At 37.6% G+C, this 24,735-nt stretch overlaps 1 pseudogene across 1 annotated transcript; it reads right to left on the bottom strand.

Moving 5' to 3' along the window:
* Window positions 1-1,934: 1,934 nt before the first annotated feature.
* Window positions 1,935-24,556, bottom strand: LOC143584439 (protein SRG1-like; annotated as a pseudogene). The gene is made up of 4 exons (XR_013144361.1): window positions 24,288-24,556; window positions 23,957-24,204; window positions 2,761-3,085; window positions 1,935-2,177 (listed from the first exon to the last, which is right to left on the bottom strand). The product of XR_013144361.1 is annotated as a protein SRG1-like (transcript).
* Window positions 24,557-24,735: the final 179 nt, after the last annotated feature.

Here is a 24,735-nt window from a genome sequence, read left to right as displayed (position 1 = left end):
TTTTGGGGAATTTATTTTTGTTTATTGTTTAAAAGGATTAAACGATTTTTATATTAATATTAACGGTAAATAAAACTTTATTTTATTAGATCGACATCGTTTACTTGGCATTTTCGGTATTTTCATAAAATTATATATGTATTTATAATTATACGTAAATATATGTATATAAGATTTAATAAAGATTTTGGCAAATATAAAATATATAAATACTTTAAACGTATTTTTTTAGCTTAAAATAATTATTTAAAACAAATATCTTTATATAATTTATCCAAGGTCTTATAAATAGTTACTTAAGTATTTTCAGGTAATTTTGTAACCAAAATAATATTATTTATGAGAAACCGTTGATAAATAAAGTGATAATAAAATTAATAGTAAATCTAAGTAATATCAAACTTTCGTTAGTACACCCGATCATCAAATCCCAAATCTCTATACATTGTTAGCTTCGTTATTCTATCCATATTTATTTCCTCAATTATTGTAAATAGGATATTCTTGTCGGTATCATTCCCGAAGAGCTTCGTTTTCCGCTTTCTTACCTATTTATTATCTCTTGCTTAATCGTCGAGGTGAGTACCACATTCCCTTATTTTACTTGTTTTTCACGTTTTGGGGAGATATGCGTAAATATATTTCTCATTATATACTTATACTTAAACTGCAACTTTGTCTTACGTGTTAACAACTTATACCTTACTTGTTTATGTGCTTATTTGCTTTGTATGCTTTCGCATTCGGAGAGGTCCAACATAATCTCAGTCTAGTATGATTATACGCCAGTCGTTATAGCCTTTGTGCTTCTCGACATCTTAGATATACTTTCTCATTTGGTTAATTTGTTATTCTCATACGAGTTGTTGCAAATACTTATTTTTATATACATAATATATGTACATTTAAACTGGCGTGTTGCTCACTCAACCTTGCGTTGACAAACTATATTATTTTCAACGCATATGCAGGTTATCGTGTGACGTGATTATCAAGATTGTTTGAAGCAACTTAGGATGCATGTTAGAGAAAAGATACAAGAACTTAATTTTGGATGTTTAATGTAATTGCTTATTTATAAATTTGATGTACTTGAATTATTTGAAATTATTAAATAGATATTGAAACTTATATTGTGCATGATAGTAACTTTGAGAGCAGTGACAATCAGTTTGCGCCCCGGCATTTCCGCCGTAGGTTGGGGTGTGACAAATACACCCAATTCCCCACACACCCACCTTCCCAACCTCCTTCACTATCGTGTCTCTTCTCTCTATAGCTTGTGCATCTTATTTGCCTTTCCTTGTAAGTTGTAATATGAGTCATTAACAATTTGTTAAAAAGAAAAAAAAAAGTCTAACAGTTTATATTATAGTCAATAAAATAATGCTTTTGTCTTGAAAAATTGTCAAGCATATCGGCATGTTTATCGGTGATTTCACCAACAAAAATTCACCGCCGGCGGCACCGATATGAGCGGGACGGTGTTCACCGCCGGCACCTGCCACGTACACTTTTTCATCGGTAAATCGATGACCACACCTTACAGTCTAAGTATAACTCATGTATAACCCTAACTTGATATGCATATCTAGCCATTTTATCATTTTTCTCCTCCAGCATCTAGTTAACACAATATATAAGACATTGTTCCAACAAATTTATTGTATGATTCTATTTTCTGATATCTATATAAGTACTTGTTAACCCGAGAATAAAAATTTGATACAAATACAATATGCTACCCACAATTTTCATTTCTGGGATCTAACATCATTAAAAGGTGAACTATTGAACTCCTTGTTGAACGCAGCATTTGATGATTAAATAGTATAAATAGAAAATGTTCTAGTCAATATTAAGCGTGACAATTTCTGTAAGCACAATACATTTTCAATATAGTACTAGTAGCACCATAATATGGTAGATGAGCATTATATATAGTATTGCTCAATGTTACTTTTGCTTTTAAGTTCCCTAGACATGTATTTTTTCAAGAAGTCACCGAAACCTACCCTGGTAAATCTTGCTAGTGTCTCAGGAGTAACAAGGCTTAAAGCAGGTCCTATCTCCATACCCAAATTCGGGCTGATGAATGTGGCGACGGATATCCTTTCTTTCTCTGCATTCACGACTGCTCGATGTTCGATGCTTTTATACCCATCATTGGACACGATCTGAAAGTGAACAATTGATGCAGCGGTAAAATGATAAATTGGAAGTCAAACACGTTGATTCTAAGAATACCCGTGAAGAACTTCCCAAAACTCTCAAAAAAAGACGTAGATCGTAAATAAGATAAATAATTGAACCTGTTGATTCACACGAATATCAGGATCAATTCTTCCAACTATCGTTGATTCATAAAGAATACCGACAATCAGGTCCTTCGCACACTAACACACACTGTGATAGAGAGGAAATGATTTTTTTATGTTTTTCAAAACTTATTTCTTTACATCACAAAATCTCAACTATTTAAAAGAAATAGAAAACTATTGGATTTCTAATAATTAAACCAAAAGACATGAAATATTAATTATAAACTCTTGTAATTCCATAACTAATGTCGTCATTAATTGGTAAACTTTTGATCTCCCCACATCAACAATGTCATTTTCAAATCTAACATATCAAACAATACTAAATGGCGTTTAGTGTTTATACACATTACAAAAGTGTTGGTTCGAGTTACAAAAAATGGGTATTATGAGTGTTTCACCGTAAAAAACAATAATTAACAGAAGAAAACTAACTTACCTGTATGACGTCACCGATATTAACAATTAATGCGTCGGGAATTGGTATAACCGGGATCCAGACGCCATCTTTTTTTATTTGAAGACCTTTTACTTCATCCACTTGAAGAACAAAAGTGATCCCACTACCATCTGCGTGAGGGGTAAAGCCGATGACTTGTTCAGGTTGTGGACATGGCGGATAGTAGTTCATCCGAATCGCTTGAAGCCCATCAGAGAACAATACTTTCATCTCTTCATCCTCCATCTTTAGTGCTTTTGCCATGAACATTAGAGTTTTAAAGGCAACCTTCTCAACTTCTTTTGAGTATTCTTCTATGGCTTCTCTGTGTTAGTTATGAAAATATACGTATGAGCATTAATTAATTTCATATGAAAACATTTTACATTTCTATAAAAACATGTTTTTAGTTACAGTTTTATAATATAAATGTTTGTAAACAGAATTCTTTGTAGATGCATCTCTTTATACAACATGTTTAGTAAATAATTATAATTTAAACAAATATAAAAATAAAAATAACGATATTAATATACTTGACACCGTTTCTCTCTAAACAATATATGAGCAAATAAGTTTAATTGTTTAATCCATTTTGCGACAATGTGTTTTTCTTTTTTTACCCCGAAATGACAATTTGTAGGAATGTAAAATTAAAAAGCATATAGATAAACTAGTTTGGTGAATTTTTAAATACTATAACTAGTTTTAAGTACTGCTCGTTGTGTCAGGCTTGTAAAGGTCTAAATGTAAACACGTTGAACTGTAAATGTGGAATTCGACACGTTAAGTCATGTTACGGCACGTTATAATGTGAAATAACAAAAGTTAGGCAGAAACGTAAAACACTATCATAGAAATAGAATAACTAACTTAATAGGATTGAAAGGCCATGTAAAAAGGAAATTTAAAAAAACCTTTAATGACTTATTGTTTTATATATGCTTAGAATACTTGTAGAGTGTCATGTACAAACCATTTAACGAAACATACGTCAAAAGATAGATAAAAATAAGCAAGTGATAATATTATATTCATAATCGTATCAAATGTAATATTTTAAACAGGGTTGTAAACAAACCGAACGAACACGAACAAGGCCTTGTTCGTGTTCGTTCGTTGAAGAAATAATGTGTTCACGAACGGTTTACGAACACTTACCGAACGAGATTTTATGTTCGTGTTCGTTCATTAAGGAATGTGTTCATGAACGGTTCACGAACACAAACGAACACAAATAAAATCGGCAGAGCCTAGAGATTAAGACCGATGTATTCATCAATGTGAATAATGAAAGCATGTAAACGAATTGAACGAACATGAACAAGGGCATGTCCGTGTTCGTTCATTTAACTTTAAAGGAACACGAACACTTAATCGAACAAATATTTATGTTCATGTTCGTTTATTTAAAAAATGAATATATGTGTTCGTTTCTAAATGAATATAACTGAACAAAGATAAATGAACATATATGAACACAAAACATAAACAAACATACATGAAACACTTAAATGAACACAAATTAACAAATATAAAACTTTAAGTATATGACTCATCCAAATAATATTTAATTATTTTTTATTAACACATAAACAAACATAAATAAACAAAAATAAACGAACACAATAAACGAACATAAATGAACGTTCATGAACATAAATGAACGAACGGAACATGTGTTCATGTTCGTTATTTTAATTAACCGAACACAAACTTTTTGTTCATGTTCGTTCGTTTATTAAATAAACGAACATAAACGAACTTCTCGCCGAACAATTCACGAACAGTTCACCGAACGTTCGGTTCATTTACAGGCCTAATTTTAAACGTCATAAAAGAATAAAAGAAGAACCCGTGGAATAATATGATTTAGTAAAAAAACAAATCAGTAAAAAAACAAGGTTGAAGGGTCTAAGAGTTGTGATGGGTCCCACATATATTTCTTTAAAAAGTTAAATTTTATATGATAAATGGAAATAAATAATTTCACATTTTGTATCTTGACCGATAATAATTTCTTCTTTAAAAACCTCGGTCAATGGTCTAACTTTCAACTATTTTTCTCTCAATGGACATTTCGCTAAAAAACACTTAACGTTAAGTGTTTTTCTGAATTTAAATTGATGTTTTAGGGCTTTTAATCGAAAGAAAGATATGAATCGACTGATATAAAACTTATCTCTAAATGGTGATTCAAATGGCTTAATTTTTGTTAATTGGAAATTCAGCCACCCAAATTGAAACACTTTTTCATATTTTGGATCACCATTTCGAGATAAGTTTTACATCAGTCCACTCGTATCCTTTTTCTGATCAAAATCCCTAAAACATCGGTTTAAAATTCGGAAAAAAAAGAATGTTAAAATTTTTTTAACGTAGGTGCATTAAGAGAGAAAAATAGTCGAAAGGTTGGACCATTGACAGAGATTTTTAAAAGTGATATTATTACTAGTTAATAACAAAAGGTGAGATTATTTATTTACAGTTTGCCCTTTTATTTTGATTTTAAATATATGGGATATTTGGATTTAATTGTTTTTTTCACACATGTGATCAACACGGTTTTGCTTGTTGCAACACTTGTGTCCAATTTTTAGCATCCGACACCCTGACGACTACACTGTTAAATTTGACCGTTTAAAATCTTTTAGGCTAGTGGTAATCTGGTACTTTCTGCATAACTTTAAAACCGAGTTAATATAACCCTGAGTTCTTCATTTTTGTGCAAATCCAAACCCCATGTAACTGCCAGCATGTTCATCGTCTTCATTGTCCTCTTCGTCCGTTTTGTGCTATAGCAATCTGGCTATTTACAATCTTCGACCCCATTGTTCATAGGTAACTTCTAAATGGGGAGTGTTTGAAGTTAAATATGTTCATGTTTTGTAGGGGGAATCAAGCTCTTTGCCACCCATGGCCACCTCTGATTTGAACTCAAAGTGGTCTTAAAGGGATTGCCATATCTTAACTATACATTCTTCTTGATTAGTTGGAGCTCATGGAGTAGGATTAAGATATTAAGTATTAGTATGATCAAAGGTAATATATTAGATAAATAATTTGTTTTGTATTATTAAAGGTATCTTGATCATACTATGACAACAAAATATAATAACCAGTAGGTTATTTAATAACCATTTGTAAATTAACTAATTAATCAGGTAAGTATTTTAATATATTTATATATGAAATCTTTTATAATAGTTTGTAGTTTTAATCACTCGTCATCAAGAAGTACAAGGGTCATAGTATAATTAGTTAAAAATGTGTAGATATGTGTCAATTCATTTTGTTGTCATATGGAAGTCTAGATGTGTAGATATGGAAGATTTTAACTTCCATGTACAAGTGTCAATTCATTATTGGTTCATGTAATCTATAAATATGGCGGCAATTAGAACGTTTTAAATCATTCAATCTAAGTTCAAGTTGGATCAAAGTGTGTTGTTCATATTATCAAGTGTTGATCTTATTATCATATCAATTCAATATCAATAATTTAGTTTCGGGCCAACATTGGTATCAGATCATCAAAATTTTCTTGAATTGATTGATTAGATTGAACATTTGAAGATCAACGGTGGCTATTTCCGCAACAAAGAAAGAATCCCGACAAGAAAAAACACAACAGTAGTAGCAGATTCCGAAATATTTTCCGGCGTCTCGTTTTTCCGGTAGGTGTTTTTCGGGTGAAATTTGAACAACGGTGGTTATCAACGGTGTTCTCCGTTGATATTGAAGTTCCGCCAAGAGAAAAAAGCGGCAGAGGCCTTTTTCGGTGAAACCCGTTTTTCCGACAACCAATTCTGGAAAAAAACATTTTCCCGTCAAGCCAGTTTTCGGACGTATTTTAACGAACAGAAGTTTCGGTGCTTTTATCCCACAATAGGTTGAAGGTTTGTGTAACAATATTGGGTTTTGAAGTCCAAAAATTCAAGGTTTGATTTGTGGTGGTGGCCGGCGGTATTTCCGGCAAAGAACGAGAAACCAACGGTGGTGGTTCGGTGTGTTTCGGTCCGTTTAGTTTCGGGGCAATAAAGTGAAAGTGGTTGTTGTTTTGTGATTTTCTATTAAGTGGAAAACGGAATTACAAAACAAGGGAAAATTTATTTAAAGATTGAAAACAACGGTTCAGAATTTTTGGTCAGGGGATTAAAGATCAACGTAGAAGGCAAGATTGATTGTCAACGCAGGAAGCGGGATTGACTATCAACGCAGTGTAACATCCCGTTTTCATGTTTCGGTTAATAAAATGAAAATATGAGTTTTTATGAGTCGGCCTAGTGTTGGGTAAATGGATATGGGTTATGGACTTGGGTTATAAAGGAAAGAAGGAAAGACCATGGGCTTAAGCCCATGATCCATAATTACATAAGCCTTAATTACCCATTTAATTCATTTTTTTACACATATCCCATACACCACCAAATCACACACTTAAGCTCTCTCTCTAATTTCTCTCATTTCTCTAGCCGAACCAAGATAGATAACCGAACCCGATCCAAGGTAATGATAGCATGATGTTGTATGAACTAAAAACCGTTAGATTTAGTCACGAAAGGATGAGCCGACACCGTTAGACCGTTAAAGTCACGAGATCCAGGTGGAATCGGGTATAAACCGAGCCTAAGATGAGCCTAGGGGTCACCCTAGCTCAGATTTGGATCGATCGGGACGAAAAACGGTGAAAAATGGTGGAAAACGAGTTAGATCTCGTTTTTCCGGCGAAGTAGCAGTTTTCGGGCGAAGGCGGCGCCAGAAAACGACGTACGAGGTTAATGATATGTCAGAGAATGTCTGACATTCTCTGACCTAACCCTAATTCGTTAACGGGGAGTTAAAGAACTAGGGGTGATTCGTCAAACGATTCGTTAATGAAAGCTTAACGAACTAGCCTTAGTTCGTGTCCCAGTTCGATATGGAAAAGATAACGAATTACCCCCGATGCGCCATGACCATTCGTTAACAAAGATAATGAATTAGAAGGTCCAATTCGTTACATGGACTAATTCGTTATATAAACTAGTTCGTTATGTGGACTGATTTGTCAGAGGATCGGTTCATTAGAAGGTTCAATTTGTTACAAGGACCAACTCGTTATGAAAAACCAATTCGTTAAAGAACCATGTAACGAACTAGAAGTTTAATGAAATGACATAGCAGTCCATGGACTTAGAAAAGAATGAACTAATTACAAAGAAGCCCTCGTACTTTTAAGTTAGCAAATTAAATAATGATTTAAAATTCTAATGGAAAATGTGTTAAGACAGTTAATGGAAATAAAATTTTTCCAAACTGACCTGGCAGCTCGACCCCAGCCAGAGGCTCTACCCCTTGGACCCCCCGGACCCCCGTTCGTTAAGGGTTATAATTAGACTAGAAACGCGATATGGGTAGTGATAGTTAATTGATACGTGTAATTGTTATACAGTTAGCCGTGCACAACAAATTAATGCAATAACTATTAACGGGGAACGTAACTGCATTCAGGTGAGTTTCTAGCCCCATTCCTTGTTATGTTTTCGGGGCTGTGTGCATACTCGATGTGATAGTTAATACACTTACCTTAAATGGTAAGTGTATGCTATGTATGACTTGTTTGTTAATTATGTATATCTTAAACATGAATGAAAGCTTGTCGGTGCGTGAACGATCTTCGGATATTACATGCACTGCCAGGTGGTGGTTGATGATATGATTGTGTATATGATGAATGAATGACGTATGTATGTATGAAACTTACAATTATATATATGGAAAGGTATGGAATGAAAGTAGGAAAGAAAGGGAGACCGAACCCTAATAATATCCGAGGATGGAGGGTACCGGACCCTAATAATATCCGAGGATGGAGGGTACCGGACCCTAATAATATCCGAGGTATGTAGGGCGCAATGCTCTTTATAATGTAAGGATAGTTATGAATGTATATGGAAGAATGATGGGCAGGTTTAGTATATAAAGCGTACCTTCGGGCACGTATATGTGTATGTAAAGTAAGTTATCTGATAACTAGAACTCACTCAGCGTAGCTGACTTTTAGTATGCACCCAGGTGAGTAGAATGAGGCAGCTAGCTTGAGCGGGACACATGGCAGAAGAATAAGAGTCTGGCATCTGAAGACTCATGATGTTTTATATTTAATGTTTTAATTACTTAAAGACAAGCATGTTTTGAGACATGTTATGGATTAATATGTAATGTTTTATGAAAGTTTCATATTCCACGTAAAGTTTAATTAATTCTGATATTTAGAACTGCGTTTATTAAATCCAACGTCCAAAGTAGGGCACCGGTAACGGGGCCTTACAATTTGGTATCAGATCAAAGTTCGAGAGATTTAAGCATCCTACATGCTTAGACTCGAACAGAGAATGGGATTTAAATAAGAAAAGAAAGAAGATGCCAGTTCAAGAATGCCACGTGTCACTTAAACAAGCTCAGTAAAGGTAAAGTGTATGATTAAATAATGAATGCTAATGTTAGCTTAACTGCTAAAGAAAGGATATGTGTATATTAGGGATAGGAATTCTGGACTGTTTGACTGATTAATTGTTTAAGAGTAGAACCACACAAATAGACTCATAAGGGAAGTGTATAGGACACGGAAAGTAACGTGATCAGCTAATCACAGCTGGCCACTTTTATTACATGTTAGCCTTACTATCCTTGTACTAAATGGTTCCTTGAGTGATGACGTTTGTGTTTTCCTTTTTAGAATACGATGGTTGGATCTAGGGCAGTTGCTGGAGCAGGAGGCCGCACTGGACGTCATGGCAGGCCTCGTCGTGTCCGATAACCTTCAGTTGAAACAACTTCCAACACAGGAGGTGAAGGAAGCGCTGCTGGGCGAAACCCAAACAACAATGAAGGGCATCAACTCGACCTTGCAGTTCAAGAAGCCATTGTTCAAGCTGTAGCAGCTGTTGTGAAGAACCTGATTCCTGAAGGGTCTGCTAAAAGCCGGGAAAGAGTTGAGAAGTCTGGGGAGAAGAGTAAGAAAGATGATGAGAGAGAGAAGGAGGAGGAGTCAAGTGTGGTTAGGTCGGTGAAGGTTGATGATAAGAAGAGGGGCCGGGGTGGGTGCAACTATAAGTCCTTTAAGGGATGCGACCCGCCGAAGCTGACTAGTTTGGGAGACGCAATCGCTACTCTTTAATGGATAACCACTATGGACAAGGTTATCCGTATTAGCGAGTGTAGTCCCGACCAATCCATGGGTTATGCTACCCAATCGTTTGGTGATGAGGCAATGTACTGGTGGGATTCGGTTGTTCAGAGAAAGAGTTTAGAGGAGATAAAGGCGATGAGGTGGGATGATATGAAAGAGTTGGTAATGGAGAAGTTCTGTGCTGATGAGGAGGTCGAAAGGGTCGAAATGAAGTTTTTGAGTCTGAAGGCGGGTAAGATAACACACCGTGAATACACCACTGAATTCAACCGCCTATCTAGGCTGGTGCCCGTGCCAGACATGGTGAACACTGAAGCCAAGCGGGTTAAGTGTTACATCAGGGGACTACCACAACATGTTCGCGTCTTGGTCAGGGCTAGTAGACCGGCTACTTTTGATTCTGCTTTGGTACTCGCAGAAACGGTTTATGATGACTCTGCGGCGGATGATGTGGTGGCGGAAGAGAAAAAGAATAAGAAGTGGGTCACTCCTGTTAAACGGCTCGGTACTCAGTTGTGGAACTCCAAAGACAAGAAGCAGAAGGTGTGGGAGAGAAAGACATGCAAGACATGTGGAAAGGTGCACGGTGGCGAGTGCAAGTAAGGTACTGGTTCGGATGTGTGTCACAAATGTGGAAAGGCTCATGGTGGAGAGTGTAGGCTTGGAACAAATGTCTGTTATAAGTGCGGGAAGGTGGGGCACTCTGCTAATAAATGTGATGCATAACCCGCATGCTACAAATGTGGTAAGACGGGTCATATGGCAAGGGAGTGTACTGATGGTGGAGCTGAAGGAAGTGGAAAGAAAGATGCTGATCAGGCTAGGCTAAGAACTAGAGCCTACATACTGACCCAGGAACAAGCCAAGCAGATTCCAGATGTAGTCACATGTATGTTTTTAGTAAACGGTATTTCCGCTTCAGTATTATTCGACTCGGGAGCGAACAAAAGTTTCGTAGCCACATCATTTAGTAAATTAGCTAAAATGAAATGTTGCCGAGTGTCTGAAACCTTTATAGTAGAAACTGCTAGTGACACTTCGGTTAAAATAATGATAATGGTTAAGGACTGTAAGATTGAGTTAGAGGGACATGAGTTCCCTGTTACTTTGTATGTTATGACCTTATGAGGGTTTGATGTGGTTTTGGGAATGGATTGGTTGTCTGAGTATGAGGCTCAGGTAGTCTGTAAGAGTAGGATGATACAGTTAAAGTCCTTAGATGGTAGCGTGGTGACGGTTTACGTTGATATGGAAAGTTCTGGGCTTAATGTTATTTCGATGATAAAAGCCGAGGGTTTGTTAAGGCGAGGGTACGGAGCCTACCTGGCGTATGTTGTTAACGCTACAGCCGAGACAAAGGAAATGAAAGATGTTTCTATCGTGTGCGACTACCCAGAAGTATTCCCTGAGGATCTTCAGGGGTTGCCACCGGAGCGAGAGATAGAATTCCAGATAGATTTAATACCAGGAGCCCAGCCCGTCGCGAAAGCGCCTTACCGTCTATCACCGTCTGAGATGAAAGAATTGATGTCCCAACTGCAAGAACTCCTCGAAAAGGGTTTTATTAGACCAAGTGTTTCCCCGTGGGGTGCACCAGTGTTATTCGTGAAGAAGAAGAATGGAAGTATGAGGATGTGCATAGACTATCGCGAGTTGAATAAGCTTACGGTAAAGAATAGATATCCTTTGCCAAGGATTGATGATCTATTTGACCAACTTCATGGTTCAAGTTGGTTCTCACGAATAGATCTCAGATCGGGCTACCATCAGCTGAAGGTGAAAGAGACAGACATCCCTAAGACAACGTTCCGAACGCGGTATGGACACTACGAGTTCCTCGTGATGTCATTTGGTCTAACGAATGCTCCCGCAGCATTTTAGGACATGATGAATAGGGTGTGTCGGCCAATGTTGGATAAATCAGTTATCGTCTTCATCGATGATATATTGATTTATTCAAGAAGCGAGTCCTCATGCCGAGCATCTGAGAGAGGTATTGGAGACTCTGAAGGAAGAAAAGTTGTACGCTAAGTTTTCGAAGTGCGCATTCTGGTTGCGAGAAGTGCAATTTCTAGGTCACGTGATTAATCCTGAAGGGATTACCGTGGACCCAGCCAAGATTGAGGCGATAACAAACTGGAAGACTCCGCAGAAGCCGACTGATATACGAAGCTTCCTAGGGTTAGCTGGCTACTACAGGAGATTCATCGAAGGTTTCTCCAAGATAGCTGCACCGTTGACCGGTATGACCCGAAAGTCGGTAGTATTCAGTTGGGGTAAGTATCAAGAAGAAGCTTTCGAAGAATTAAAGAAAAGGCTCACACAAGCACCAATCCTTGCTTTGCCCGATGGTGACAAGGATTTAGTTGTTTGTGCTGATGCCTCGCATCAAGGGCTAGGTTGTGTGTTGATGCAGCCAGGAAAGGTTAAAGCTTATGCGTCCAGACAGTTGAAGGTTCACGAGAGCAAATATCCGACGCATGATCTAGAGCTAGCAACAGTAGTGCACGCTCTTAAGATATGGAGAAATTACATGTATGGTACTAAGTGTACGATTTACACGGATCATAAAAGTTTAAAGTACTTCTTCGAGCAGAAGGAATTGAACATGAGACAGAGGAGGTGGTTAGAATTGATAAAGGATTACGACTGCGATATTAAGTACTACCCTGGTAAAGCTAATGTGGTCGCAGACGCGCTAAGCCGTAAGAATGAGGAAGTCCTTGCAACAGTGAAGTCATACCAGTTGATTATGAACTCAAGTCTATTCGAAGAAATCATTAAGGTGCAGTCAGAAGTGCTGGTAAATGAAGGGCTGATAAAGAAGGAAAGGATTTTCGGTCAGCAAGATGAGTTGATAGAAAACACGCATGGTGTTAAGACTAGGTTTGACCGCATGTGGATCCCACGCCATGGAGATCTTAAAGGTCGAATCTTAGATGAAGCTCATAAGTCGAGATACTCAATTCATCCAGGAATTACAAAGATGTACCAAGATTTGAAAAGAGATTACTGGTGGCAAGGAATGAAAAACGATGTGGTGGATTATGTTAGTAAGTGCTTGACTTGTTTACAAGTCAAGGCCGAACATCAGAAGCCTTATGGAAAGATGCAACCATTTGAGATACCTGAATGGAAATGGGAACACATCACTATGGATTTCATAACTAAGCTACCCCGTACAGCTAAGCATCATGATACCATCTGGGTGATTGTGGACCGTTTGACCAAGAGTGCTCACTTTCTGCCTTTACGAGAGGCTATCTCGTCAGAAACGTTAGCAAATTTGTTCGTTAAAGAGGTTGTGTCTAAATATGGGGTACCGTTATCAATCGTGTCTGATAGGGATACACGTTTTACCTCCAGATTCTGGAAGAAGTTCCATGAAGCTATTGGAATGAGGTTGAACATCAGTACTACGTATCATCCTCAAACAGATGGACAGTCAAAGAGGACCCCCTTGAGGATATGCTACGTGCTTGTGTTTTAGACTTTGGAGAAAGTTGGGATGATCATCTACATCTAGCAGAGTTCTCCTATAACAACAGCTACCATTCAAGTATCGGAATGCCACCGTTCGAGATGCTGTATGGAAGACGTTGTAGAACTCCCGTATGCTGAGGAGAGATTGGTCAGAAAGAGATGGGAAGCCTAGAGGTTGTGCAAGAGACCTCATCAAAGTTTGATCATATTAAAGCAAGGATGAAGGCTGCTCAAGACCGTCAAAAGTCGTATGCTGATAAGCGGCGACGACCGATTGAGTTTAACGTTGGTGACAATGTGATGCTCAAGGTCTCGCCTTGGAAGGAAATTATTCATTTTAGAAAGAGGGGAAAGTGAGTCCTAGGTACATTAGACCGTTTAAGAATGTAGATCATGTGGGTGAAGTGTCTTATAAGCTGGATTTGCCCGAAGAGTTAGAAGGAATTCATTCAACCTTCCATGTTTCTCATCTGAGGAAATGTCTGGCAGATAACACGTCTCATGTGCCATTAATGAACATTGAGGTTGATGAACAGTTGAATTACATCGAGCAACCGATAGAGATAGTCAACCGCAAGGAGAAACAACTTCGTCATAAAGTTATCCCGTTGGTAAAGGTGATATGGAAGCACCGTAAGGGCTCGGATGCCACCTGGGAAGCTGAAGAAGAGATGCGCAAGTTTTATCCAGATTTGTTTATGTAATAGTTAGGTTTTGGGGACGAAACCTCTTTAAGGAGGGAAGACTTGTAACATCCCGTTTTCAAGTTTTGGTTAATATAATGAAAATATGAGTTATTATGATTCGGGCTAGTGTTGGGTTAATGGATATGGGTTATGGACTTGGGTTATAAAGGAAAGAAGGAAAGACCATCGGCTTAAGCCCATGATCCATAATTACATAAGCCTTAATTACCCATTTAATTCTTTCATTTACACATATCCCATAAACCACCAAAACACACACTTAAGCACTTTCTCTAATTTCTCTCCTTTCTCTAGCCGAACCAAGTTAGAAAACTAAACCCGATCCAAGGTGATGATAGTATGATGTTGTATGAACTAAAACCCGTTAGATTTAGTCACGAAACAACAAGCTGACACCGTTAAACCGTTAAAGTCATGAGATTCGGGTGGAATCGGGTATAAACCGAACCTAAGATGAGCCTAGGGGTCACCCTAGCTTAGATTTGGATCGAACGGGACGAAAAACGGTGAAAAACGGTGGAAAACGAGTCAGATCTCGTTTTTCCGGCGAAGTCGCGGTTTTCCGGCGACGGCGGCGCTGGAAAGGCGGAGCCGGAAAACGGCGTACGAGGTTAAAGATATGTCAGAGAATGTTTGACATTCTCTGACCTAACCCTAATTCTTTAATGGGGAGTTAATGAACTAGGGGTGATTCGTCAAGCGATTCGTTAATGGAAGCTTAACGAACTAGCCTTAGTTCGTGTCCCAGTTCGCTATGGAAAAGATAACGAATTGCGCTATGACCATTCGTTAACAGAGATAACGAATTAGAAAGTCCAATTCGTTACATGGACTAATTCGTTATATGGACTGGTTCGTTATACGGACTGATTCGTCAGAGGACCGGTTCGTTAGAGGGTTCAATTCGTAACAAGGACCAACTCTTTATGACAAACCAATTCGTTAAAGATCCAAGTAACGAACTAGAAGTTTAATGAAATGACATAGCAGTCTATGGACTTAGAAAAGAATGAATTAATTACAAAGAAGCCCTCGAACTTTTAATTTAACAAATTAAATAATGATTTAAAATTCTAATGGAAAATGTGTTAAGACAGTTAATGGAAATAAAATTTTTCCAAACTGACCTGGCAGCTCGACCCCAGCCAGGGGCTCTACCCCTTGGACCCCCCGGACCCCCATTCGTTGAGGGTTATAATTAGACTAGAAACGCGATATGGGTAGTGATAGTTAATTGATACGTGTAATTGTTATACAGTTAGTCGTGCACAACAAATGAATGCAATAACTATTAACGGGGAACGTAACTGCATTCAGGTGAGTTTCTAGCCCCATTCCTTGTTATGTTTTCGGGGCTGCGTGCATACCCGATGTGAAAGTTAGTACACTTACCTTAAATGGTAAGTGTATGCCATGTATGACTTGTATGTAATTATATATATATATCTTAAACATGAATGAAAGCTTGTCGGCGCGTGAACGATTTTCGGATATTGCATGCAATGCCATGTGGTAGTTGATGATATGATTGTGTATATGATGAATGAATGACGTATGTACGTATGAAACTTACAATCATATATATGGAAAGGTTTGGCATGAAAGTAGGAAAGAAAGGGAGACCGGACCCTAATAATATCCGAGGATGGAGGGTACCGGACCATAATTATATCCGAGGAAGGAGGGTACCGGATCCTAATAGTATCCGAGGAAAAAGGGAGACCGAACCCTAATATATCTGGGGATGGAGGGTACCGGACCCTAATAATATCCGAGGTATGTACGGCGCAATGCTCTTTATAATGTAAGGATAGTAATGAATGTATATGGAAGAATAATGGGCAGGTTTTGTATGTAAAGCGTACCTTCGGGTACGTATATGTGTATGTAAAGTAAGTTATCTACTCAGTCAGCGTAGCTGACTTTTAGTATGTACCCAGGTGAGTAGAATGAGGCAGCTAGCTTGAGCGGGACACATGGCAGAAGAATAAGAGTCTGGCATCTGAAGACTCATGATGTTTTATATTTAATGTTTCAATTACTGAAAGACATGCATGTTTTGAGACAAGTTATGGATTAATATGTAATGTTTTATGAAAGTTTCATATTCCGCGTAATGTTTTAATTAACTCTGATATTTAGAACTGCGTTTATGAGTAAATCCAACGTCCGAAGTAGGGCACCGGTAACGGGGCCTTACAAGCAACGAGATCAACATGAAAGATGGTTCAGTCAAAAGATAAGGAAGTTGCAACAACAAAGGATGGAGGGACATAAGTGACATTCCAGTGCCCGATCCTTAACGAGACAAATCATACCATTTGGGTAGTAAAAATTAAAGTGTTGTTTAATGTCCATGGTATATGGGAAGCAGTTGAACCAAAAGCAGGGACAGAAGTTGATGAGAAAAAGAATAACACGGCAATTGCATTACTTACTTCAGTAGAAGAAATTTGGGATGCATTAAAGGTTTGACATGTTGGATTCGATAGGGTTAAGAAGGCGCGCATTGAGACACTCGAGTCGGAGTTTGAATATTTTATTATGAATATTGGTGATTCACTCGATGTCTATGCAGGAAAGATCAGTCAGATTGCAACACACGCAAGCAGTCTTGGGCATGCGATGAATGAGAAAATATTGGTTCGAAAGCTTTTGGGTTATGTACCAGATAAGTTTGTTCAAATTGTTGCATCAATTGAACAGTTTGTTGATCTTAACACTATGCCATTTCAAGAAGCGGTTGGGATATTAAAGGCTTCCATAGAACGCACAAAGAAAAATATTGAGGAGGAAGATGTGTATGGGAAGTTATTATTCAGTGGAGCAAACAAAAAATGGAAGGGCAAACACCAGAAGTGTGAGCATTACGGTTGTAGAAACTCAAATCAGGAGGACTTTGGGCATAGACGAGGAAAATATCATATGTTAGGGAAAAGTCGAGGTGATAGTGCAGTGCAACAGGACAAGAGCCACATAAGATGTTACAAGTGAAATGTACTTGGACATTACAGGAGTGAATGTCCAGACTTGGAAGGAAGAGAGGAGACAAACTTAGTTTAGGATGAAGACGAGGAACTAACATTGTAGTAACAAGATTTTGATGAAGATGGTCGTGACTAAGGGGGTGAATGTAGTATTAATCACTCGTCATCAAGAAGTACAAGGGGCATAGTGTAATTAGTTAAAAGTATGTTTAAGTTATACTTAAACAAGTCTGTAAAGTCTAGGGTCTAGATGTGTCGATATGGAAGTTTGTAACTTCCATGTACAAGTGTCAATTCATGATTTGTTCATGTAATCTAAAAATAGGGCAACAATCAGAACGTCTTAAATCATTCAATCTAAGTTCAAGTTTGGATCAAAGTGTGTTGTTCCTATTATCAAGTGTTCGTCTTATTATCATATCAATTCAATATCAAAGATCTAGTTTCCGGCCAATATAGTAGTGTATATATTGCTTGTTTAAATTTGATCTTGGTTTAATTATATATAAATATTTATATATTTTAGTTTTGGAATGTCCATGCAATGTGTATCAATAGGTTAGTTAATCATGGTATTTATATGTTAGTTCACAAAGTAAACATGTCGTTTTAATCAATGCAGCCGTGGTTGTGTTATGTATACAATTTATATATTAATTAGGTTTAATTATGGGTAGTTAATTCAGGTTGTTAATCATGGAATTTATGGTAGTGGTCTTATGTATGCAATTTATATGTTAATTAGGTTTAATTATGGGTAGTTAATCTGGTTGTTAATCATGGAATTTATGGTAGTCGTATGTATGCAATGAATATGTTAGTATTACGACTGAAATGTCCTTGAACCAAACAATTATGGGTAGTTAATCAGGTTATTTGATCCGACCCTACACTATCTTATATTAATCTTTGCATATCTTCGAACAGTTCTACTTATGTTAAGAATCAACACAATGGCCACACATAGTATACACAGTTAACTAGGTCTAGTTATGTGTGTGTTTTGTGTTGTATGTTATATGTTGCAGTAAAGATAGAAAGAAAACACTAGGCCTGATCAAAGTTTGTGCATTGTTAGTTCATCAAAAGTCAAAGAAATGTCAAGATATCACTTAGAAAAGGTGCATTAAATTTTAGGCATGCTCTATTAGAATTGTGAGTATTATGTTCATCGCTCAACTTATTCAAGTCTTAGATCGATAATCAAACACGGTATAAACAAATAGCTCTTGTTTATTAATCAGAAAATATAACTCCAAAAACTTATTACAATCCTCAAACCCTAACTCGGTTTGACTCTTGATGAACCCTAACTCGGTCACATCATGTCCACCCTCTATAATATCTAACCATAACTCGGTTTGTATAGACTAACCTAACTTGCTAGTTAAGACATTACCAAATATAATAAACTCTAATAATAACCCCATAAACCCATTACATAATAATGAATCACACGGGCCCAATAGGTCCAACCCGGTCACCTACACGCAACGGGCCTATTAAGTTGGAAATTACGTCCAACAGTCACCCCTAATTTCCGACTCGAAAAAGGTGGCTCTTTATCTCCAAACTCGTTTCCTTTGACCCTTGTGATTTGACTCATGATCTTGATCTTCTCGGTTTTCACAACCATATGGTATTCATCATCTCGGCTTTGGCTTCTTGAAACTTCTCTTTGATCCATGATTGTGTTCTTTTTGCTCTCCCGAACTCGACTACACTTTGATCTGTCACAAATCAGTTAATCTCAAACCCGCTTTCACAACAAGTTGATTGCTTCACATAACCGACTTCCCACCCGAGTCATTCAAGAAAACACCGGTACCACACGGTACCACTCTTGAATCGCTCATGTGAATTTCACACCCCTTGCAGGTGATCAATTTTTCACACAATATGAATCGCTCAGATTGATGTCCCGTAGTTGCATCGCATAACCCCTTGATCCACTTCGTTGGAACAAATACAAACTGATCAACTAGCCGTGAACAACTTTCACAACCGAACCTACTTGGTCGTAAAATAAAATAAATAAAACCTTGGTTAAAACCTAACTCGTTTAATCCTAACACAAACTCTTAATTGAACCACTTGTTCACCCAATTAAAAACTCAAAAATATTGGTCAAATTGTCTTATTTAACCAATGAAAAACTCAAGATGTTTAACCAAAAGGGAAGAAAAATAAAAACACACTTTATATTTTTTTTCTTCTTCGTCTACTAAAATATAGAAATTCAAACCTCTTTTTTGACTTCTACAAGCAAATAGCCAACCAAAAATTCTAGCTAGTTAAACCCAACCTTGTTTATCTAACTAAATAACTTGTTTCCTTTTCGTTTAATCGCAGAACGCAAGAAAACAAACAAAGCCCGTTTCAGAACTCCGATCGTTGTAACATCCGGCTGTTGTTTCCGTCTATACTCCGATCACCAGTTACTGCTGGGTTCGTAGGTCATGTTGGCCCGGTTTATTATATGAAGTCCAAAGGGGGCCCAATTCAGATTTCTTGTTTAATAAGATACAAACCCTAAGTGTATCTCTATATATTATTTTTATGTACTTGTAATCATAGTCACTCAATAAAGATATATCTAGTTGCCACCCGTGGACGTAGGTCAGTTTAGACCGAACCACGTTAAATCCTCATGTCGTTTATTGCTTTCGCGTGTTCGTGTTCGGTTCGTGTGTGTGTTTAATCCTAACAAGTGGTATCAGAGCTTAGGTTCGTTACACAACGAGAACACGGAACCAGTCGAGTCGCCGCCAAACGTTTCACCGCCGCTATGATTTCCGATTGTCTTTAGGGTTTACTGCGTTGTTGTTTCGCCGCTAACCCAGCTCGACGATAACGATGAGGGTTTAGTCAAGCACGTCATCAGTAGTTAGGATTTGAGATAAGAATCAAAGAGCCAGATCCAGAGGCTAAATCGCAGGTGCGTTTTAGCGGGAGACGATTGAAGACTTGTGATTTAGAAAGCAATTAAGTTGTATTGCCAGTTTGCATGCGGTGACCAACAATTAAATAAAATTGCATTTGTGCACCATTCAAGAAGTAAAGAAAAAAATAGGATTTGTTTATTCCTTTTGGTTCTGTTTGTTTCGAGGAAGAAGACAAAGAAAGGGGCTTGACCTTTTTTAATTGGCTGAAGAAGGCAATAGCCTATTTTGGGGTTCATAATCCTTAGGAAATTATTGTTTTTTGGATTGGGAGCATGAATTTTTTAGTTTTGGTTAAGCGAACAAGCCAGGATTAATTAAATCAAGATCCTATTTTGTTGAAGAACCGTTGTTTATCAGAAGAAACTGTGTAAAGAAACGCATAACCAGTGCCAACTGCGTTTGTCAGGTTTTATCTTTTTAGTTTAAAGTTTCAGTTTTCTGATTTACAGTTTGTTATTCCGTTGCGTTTAAAAGGTTGATTATTTAACAGAGTTCAGTAGAACAGTCGTTAAGTTCAGGCCCATGCCATTGTTTTGTCTGTCTCTGTTTTTTATCCAGGTTTTCGTTTTAGTCATTGTCATGGCAGAAGACGGAAATGTTTCGATATAGAAGTTTGATGGACAGAAGTTTTGTTGGTGGAAGATGCAAATTGAAACGCTACTTTGTCAGAAAGACTTGGATGTAGTGTTTGAGGATGAAAAATCAGAAAAGTTGTCAGAAGCAGATTGGAAGAAGTTAGGCAAGAAAGCTAGGGCTTGTATTACTTTCTCGTTGTCGGAAGATGTGGCGTTTAACGTAATGAAAGAAACCACAGCCCGTGTTATGATGGAGGCACTATCCAACATGTATGAGAAGCCTTCGGCAACGAATAAGGTCTATCTTATTAGAGAGCTAGTGACAAATCGAATGAAAGAGGTTGATTCAGTTACAACGCATATTAATAATCTTAACTTGAATCTCTCCCGCTTAGTGTCAGTCAGCATTATGTTTGATGATGAAGTTCAAGGTCTTTTGTTGTTATCCTCTTTGACCGACGGTTGGTCGCAAACAGTGACTGCGGTTTGTAGTTCGTCCACAAAAATTACTTTTGATGGGATTCTGGATTTAATTCTTGAAGAAGATTCAAGACGCAGAAGTTCAGGTGAATCATCAAGTAATATATTAGTCACATGATGTAGAGGTAGGGGAAAATAACGAGGTAGTGGGAGCAGGAAGAGGAGTCAGTCTAAGACTCGTAAAGATATTGAATGTTGGGGTTGTAAAGAGAAGGAACACTTCAGGAATTATTGTCCGAATGGTAAGAAAGAGGTGAACGTTACCGAAGACGACACATATGACGGGGTCAGTAGTGATGAGTTTTTAGTTCTTAGTGTTGAGGGTAACGTTGATGCTTGGGTGATGGATTCTGGTGCATCATTTCATGGCACTCACTGTAGTGAAACAATGAAGAATCTAAAGTTTGGGGATTTTGGAAAGGTTCGACTAGCAAACAATGATATTCTAGAGGTTACGGGTATGAGAGATGTTGATTTGATAACTTTAGCCGGTACTTCTTGGACTTTGAAAGACGTGAGGGTTATTCCGAGTTTGAAGAAACATTTGATTTCAGTTGGGCAGTTGGATGACCAGGGGCACGATGTTAAGTTCGGGATGGGCATTGGAAAGTAGTCAAAGGGAATCTCGTGGTTGCTCGAAAATGGGTTTGTTGTATATGGTTGATATGTCACCAAAAGGAGTGAATTCAGTTTTGGTGAAAGACAAAGTCCGGTTCACAGAATCTCGTGGGCAGAAGAAGGTTCGTTTTGCAAGTAACAAACCCAGAGCCAAAGTGAAGATTCATGATGAACGAGCTAGAAAGGTTAAATCAGTCGGAGGACATCGTGACAGTGGGAGCACATGTCGTGTTTCAGTTACAATTCCAGGTCGAAAGTGGATTTAGAAAATCAGTATTTCAGCTGTAAAAGTCTCTCCAGTGGATTGCTTGCTGAATATGGAGAGTGTTTTTTCTAAGGGTATCTCAGGATCCGGTAGTTTGTTTCATTGGGAGCCCGTAGGAACAGAGAACAGGTCAGGGGCAGTTTTAGCCGTGACTGACGTGTTGGAGCTCCGTGGAGCTTCAGCAGGCCTTCAGGTTAACTGATGAGAAGGCGGTGGCAACTAGAAAATGTTAAGATTACAGAAGTACAATGGGAGTGCAGACGAGAGTACTCAAGGCCTCCGAGTGGGAGATTGTTGGGTTCGTAGGCCTTGTTGGCCCGGTTTATTATATGAAATCCAAAGGGTAGATGGGTGTAGGGTGGCCAGACCGAAGCCCGGCCCGAGTTAGATTTCTTGTTTAATAAGATACAAACCCTAAGTGTATCTATATATATTATTGTTATGTACTTGTAATCATAGTCACTCAATAAAGATATATCTAGTTGCCACCCGTGGACGTAGGTCAGTTTAGACCGAACCACGTTAAATACTCGTGTCGTTTATTGCTTTCGCGTGTGTGTTCGGTTTGTGTGTGCGTTTAATCCTAACAATTACGACTTAGAACTTTAATCGCTGACTAACCGCCATCACAGTACCCACGATTCGGAAACCCAACTTGGTTCCAATAGCGCTATTGATAGCTCTTCCTCAAGCTACCGGTCACCGCCACCAATTATCGATTTTTTGAACTTGGCTCCGGTACCAATTCAAGTCTCGGATTAAAAACCAAACACGATGTAAACAAATAACTTTTGTTTATTAATCCTAAAATATAACTCCAAAAACGGATTACAATCCTCAAACCCTAACTCGGTTTGACTATTGATGAACCCTAACTCGGTTACATCATGCCCACCCTCTATAATATCTAACCATAACTCGATTTATATAGACTAACCTAACTTGCTAGTCAAGGCATTACCAAATATAATAAACCCTAATTACAACCCCATAAACTCATTACATAATAATGAATCACACGGGCCAATAGGTCCAACCTGGTCGCCTACACACAACGTGCCTATTAAATTGGAAATTACGTCCAACAATTCTCAATCATTTTTGGTGATTAGTTACATGTTACTTTGATCATTGTAGTTGTAGGTTAGTTAATCTGGTTTAAGTAAACTTCCATCCTAACACCATTGTAGTTATAGCATATGTAGACAGTCTTATAACTTAAAGCGTATTTAGAAATTTAAGTAGACTTAAAAAACTTAAAAACAATGGTACAATACCAATCCATAATTACTTAAATAGGTGTTATGTTACTTAATGTGGTCAATAGATAGTGGTCAAACACACCAAACTGAAAGTCAAAACAAGTGGTCAAACTGAGAGTCAAACTTGTTAGTAATATGTTAGTTAATCAGATTATTGTTAGAGTTATATTTGATTAACACAAACCGAAAGTCAAACACAACATGGTCAAAGTATAATTAAGTCAAACACAACATTCATTATTTATTATTCAGATTTGGATGGAAAAGTAAAAGAGGGTTCAAACTTTATTTTTAAATACGACAGAGATGGAAAGTGCAAAGGTATAATAGGCACTATAATGGACAGGGTTCAATTTGCCACTTCTTGCGTATGTCAGCGTGTCGAATGCCAAAAATTGAAGACAAGGGTTGCCACCCGCAAAAGCGTGCTGACCCATAGAGGTGTAAACTACATTTAACTATGATATTTGGGTATTTTTTAAATTTTAAATGTAAAAGTTGACTGCCATCCATTTTAGGCACTATTAATGTTAACAAAAACAAACCATTAATTTAGACTGCCCTCGTCATTTTTGAAAACTGGAGAGCAAACTTGCTAACAAAAACAAATATAAATTATTGAAATTTGTTTTAAACGTTCTACAAATAATTTAGTATTAGAAAATAATTATTTTCACATATTTAGAGAGAAGGAACTCACCTGAATGGGTGAGATAGGTTAGGTAACAAGTGTGGCTTTCGAAGATTAGAAGGGAGTGTGACAATGCTAAACATATCTGACCAGTCTAACTTTTGCTCCTCTGAAACGACAAAAGCTTGTCCAAATCCTTCAAGATCTCCCGGCTTCTGTCCATATTTCTGTTTTTCCTCTATTGGCAACTTATAGAATTCTTGTATTTGTTCCTTTAGTTTATCGAGTAACGAAAAACTCACCTCATGATTTCTCAACTGTAATTTTCGATTACTAAATAAGCTTTCTTGAAATGCATGTCTTAATTAGTATATGAAAAACACATATAATATATACATACCTGAAAGAAGCCCCAGTCTCTACAAGCAAGATGAAGCTTTTCGACTTCCAAATCATGTACCAAATCTTGCGACAATAAGCGAGCCATATCAATGACGGGTACTTGAGGCCCTAAAGATGGCAAGGATGATATGCCGGTAGAGTCTTGATCAGGGTGAATATACCTAGCTGGAACTGTCAGGAGCTGTTTTTCACAAGTTCTTGTACATTTGGAACCGGAAGTGAAACGCCAGGAAGTGTTCCCTTTGGTTCCATGATATTCCCTGTCTTCTGTGTAAGTTTTCTCTTTCGTTTTTTTAAAGATGGTATTCCCATTTATATCATCCTTGTTAATGAGGTATTAAGGTATTGGTTATTATTTAATTTTTTGTACTTTTGATATGTCCAGTGAATAGTGATCATGCTTTGTTGATATCTACGTATGGCCTACAATATAAACAAGTTCTTGT

Source organism: Bidens hawaiensis, unplaced genomic scaffold, assembly GCF_021521415.1.
Source record: "Bidens hawaiensis isolate Kalapana, Puna unplaced genomic scaffold, B.hawaiensis_p1.1 tig00033129_1, whole genome shotgun sequence".
In the NCBI taxonomy this organism is placed as follows: domain Eukaryota; kingdom Viridiplantae; phylum Streptophyta; class Magnoliopsida; order Asterales; family Asteraceae; genus Bidens; species Bidens hawaiensis.
The sequence above is the reverse complement of the archived record's forward strand: the minus strand, read 5'-3'. Positions and strand labels throughout refer to the sequence as shown.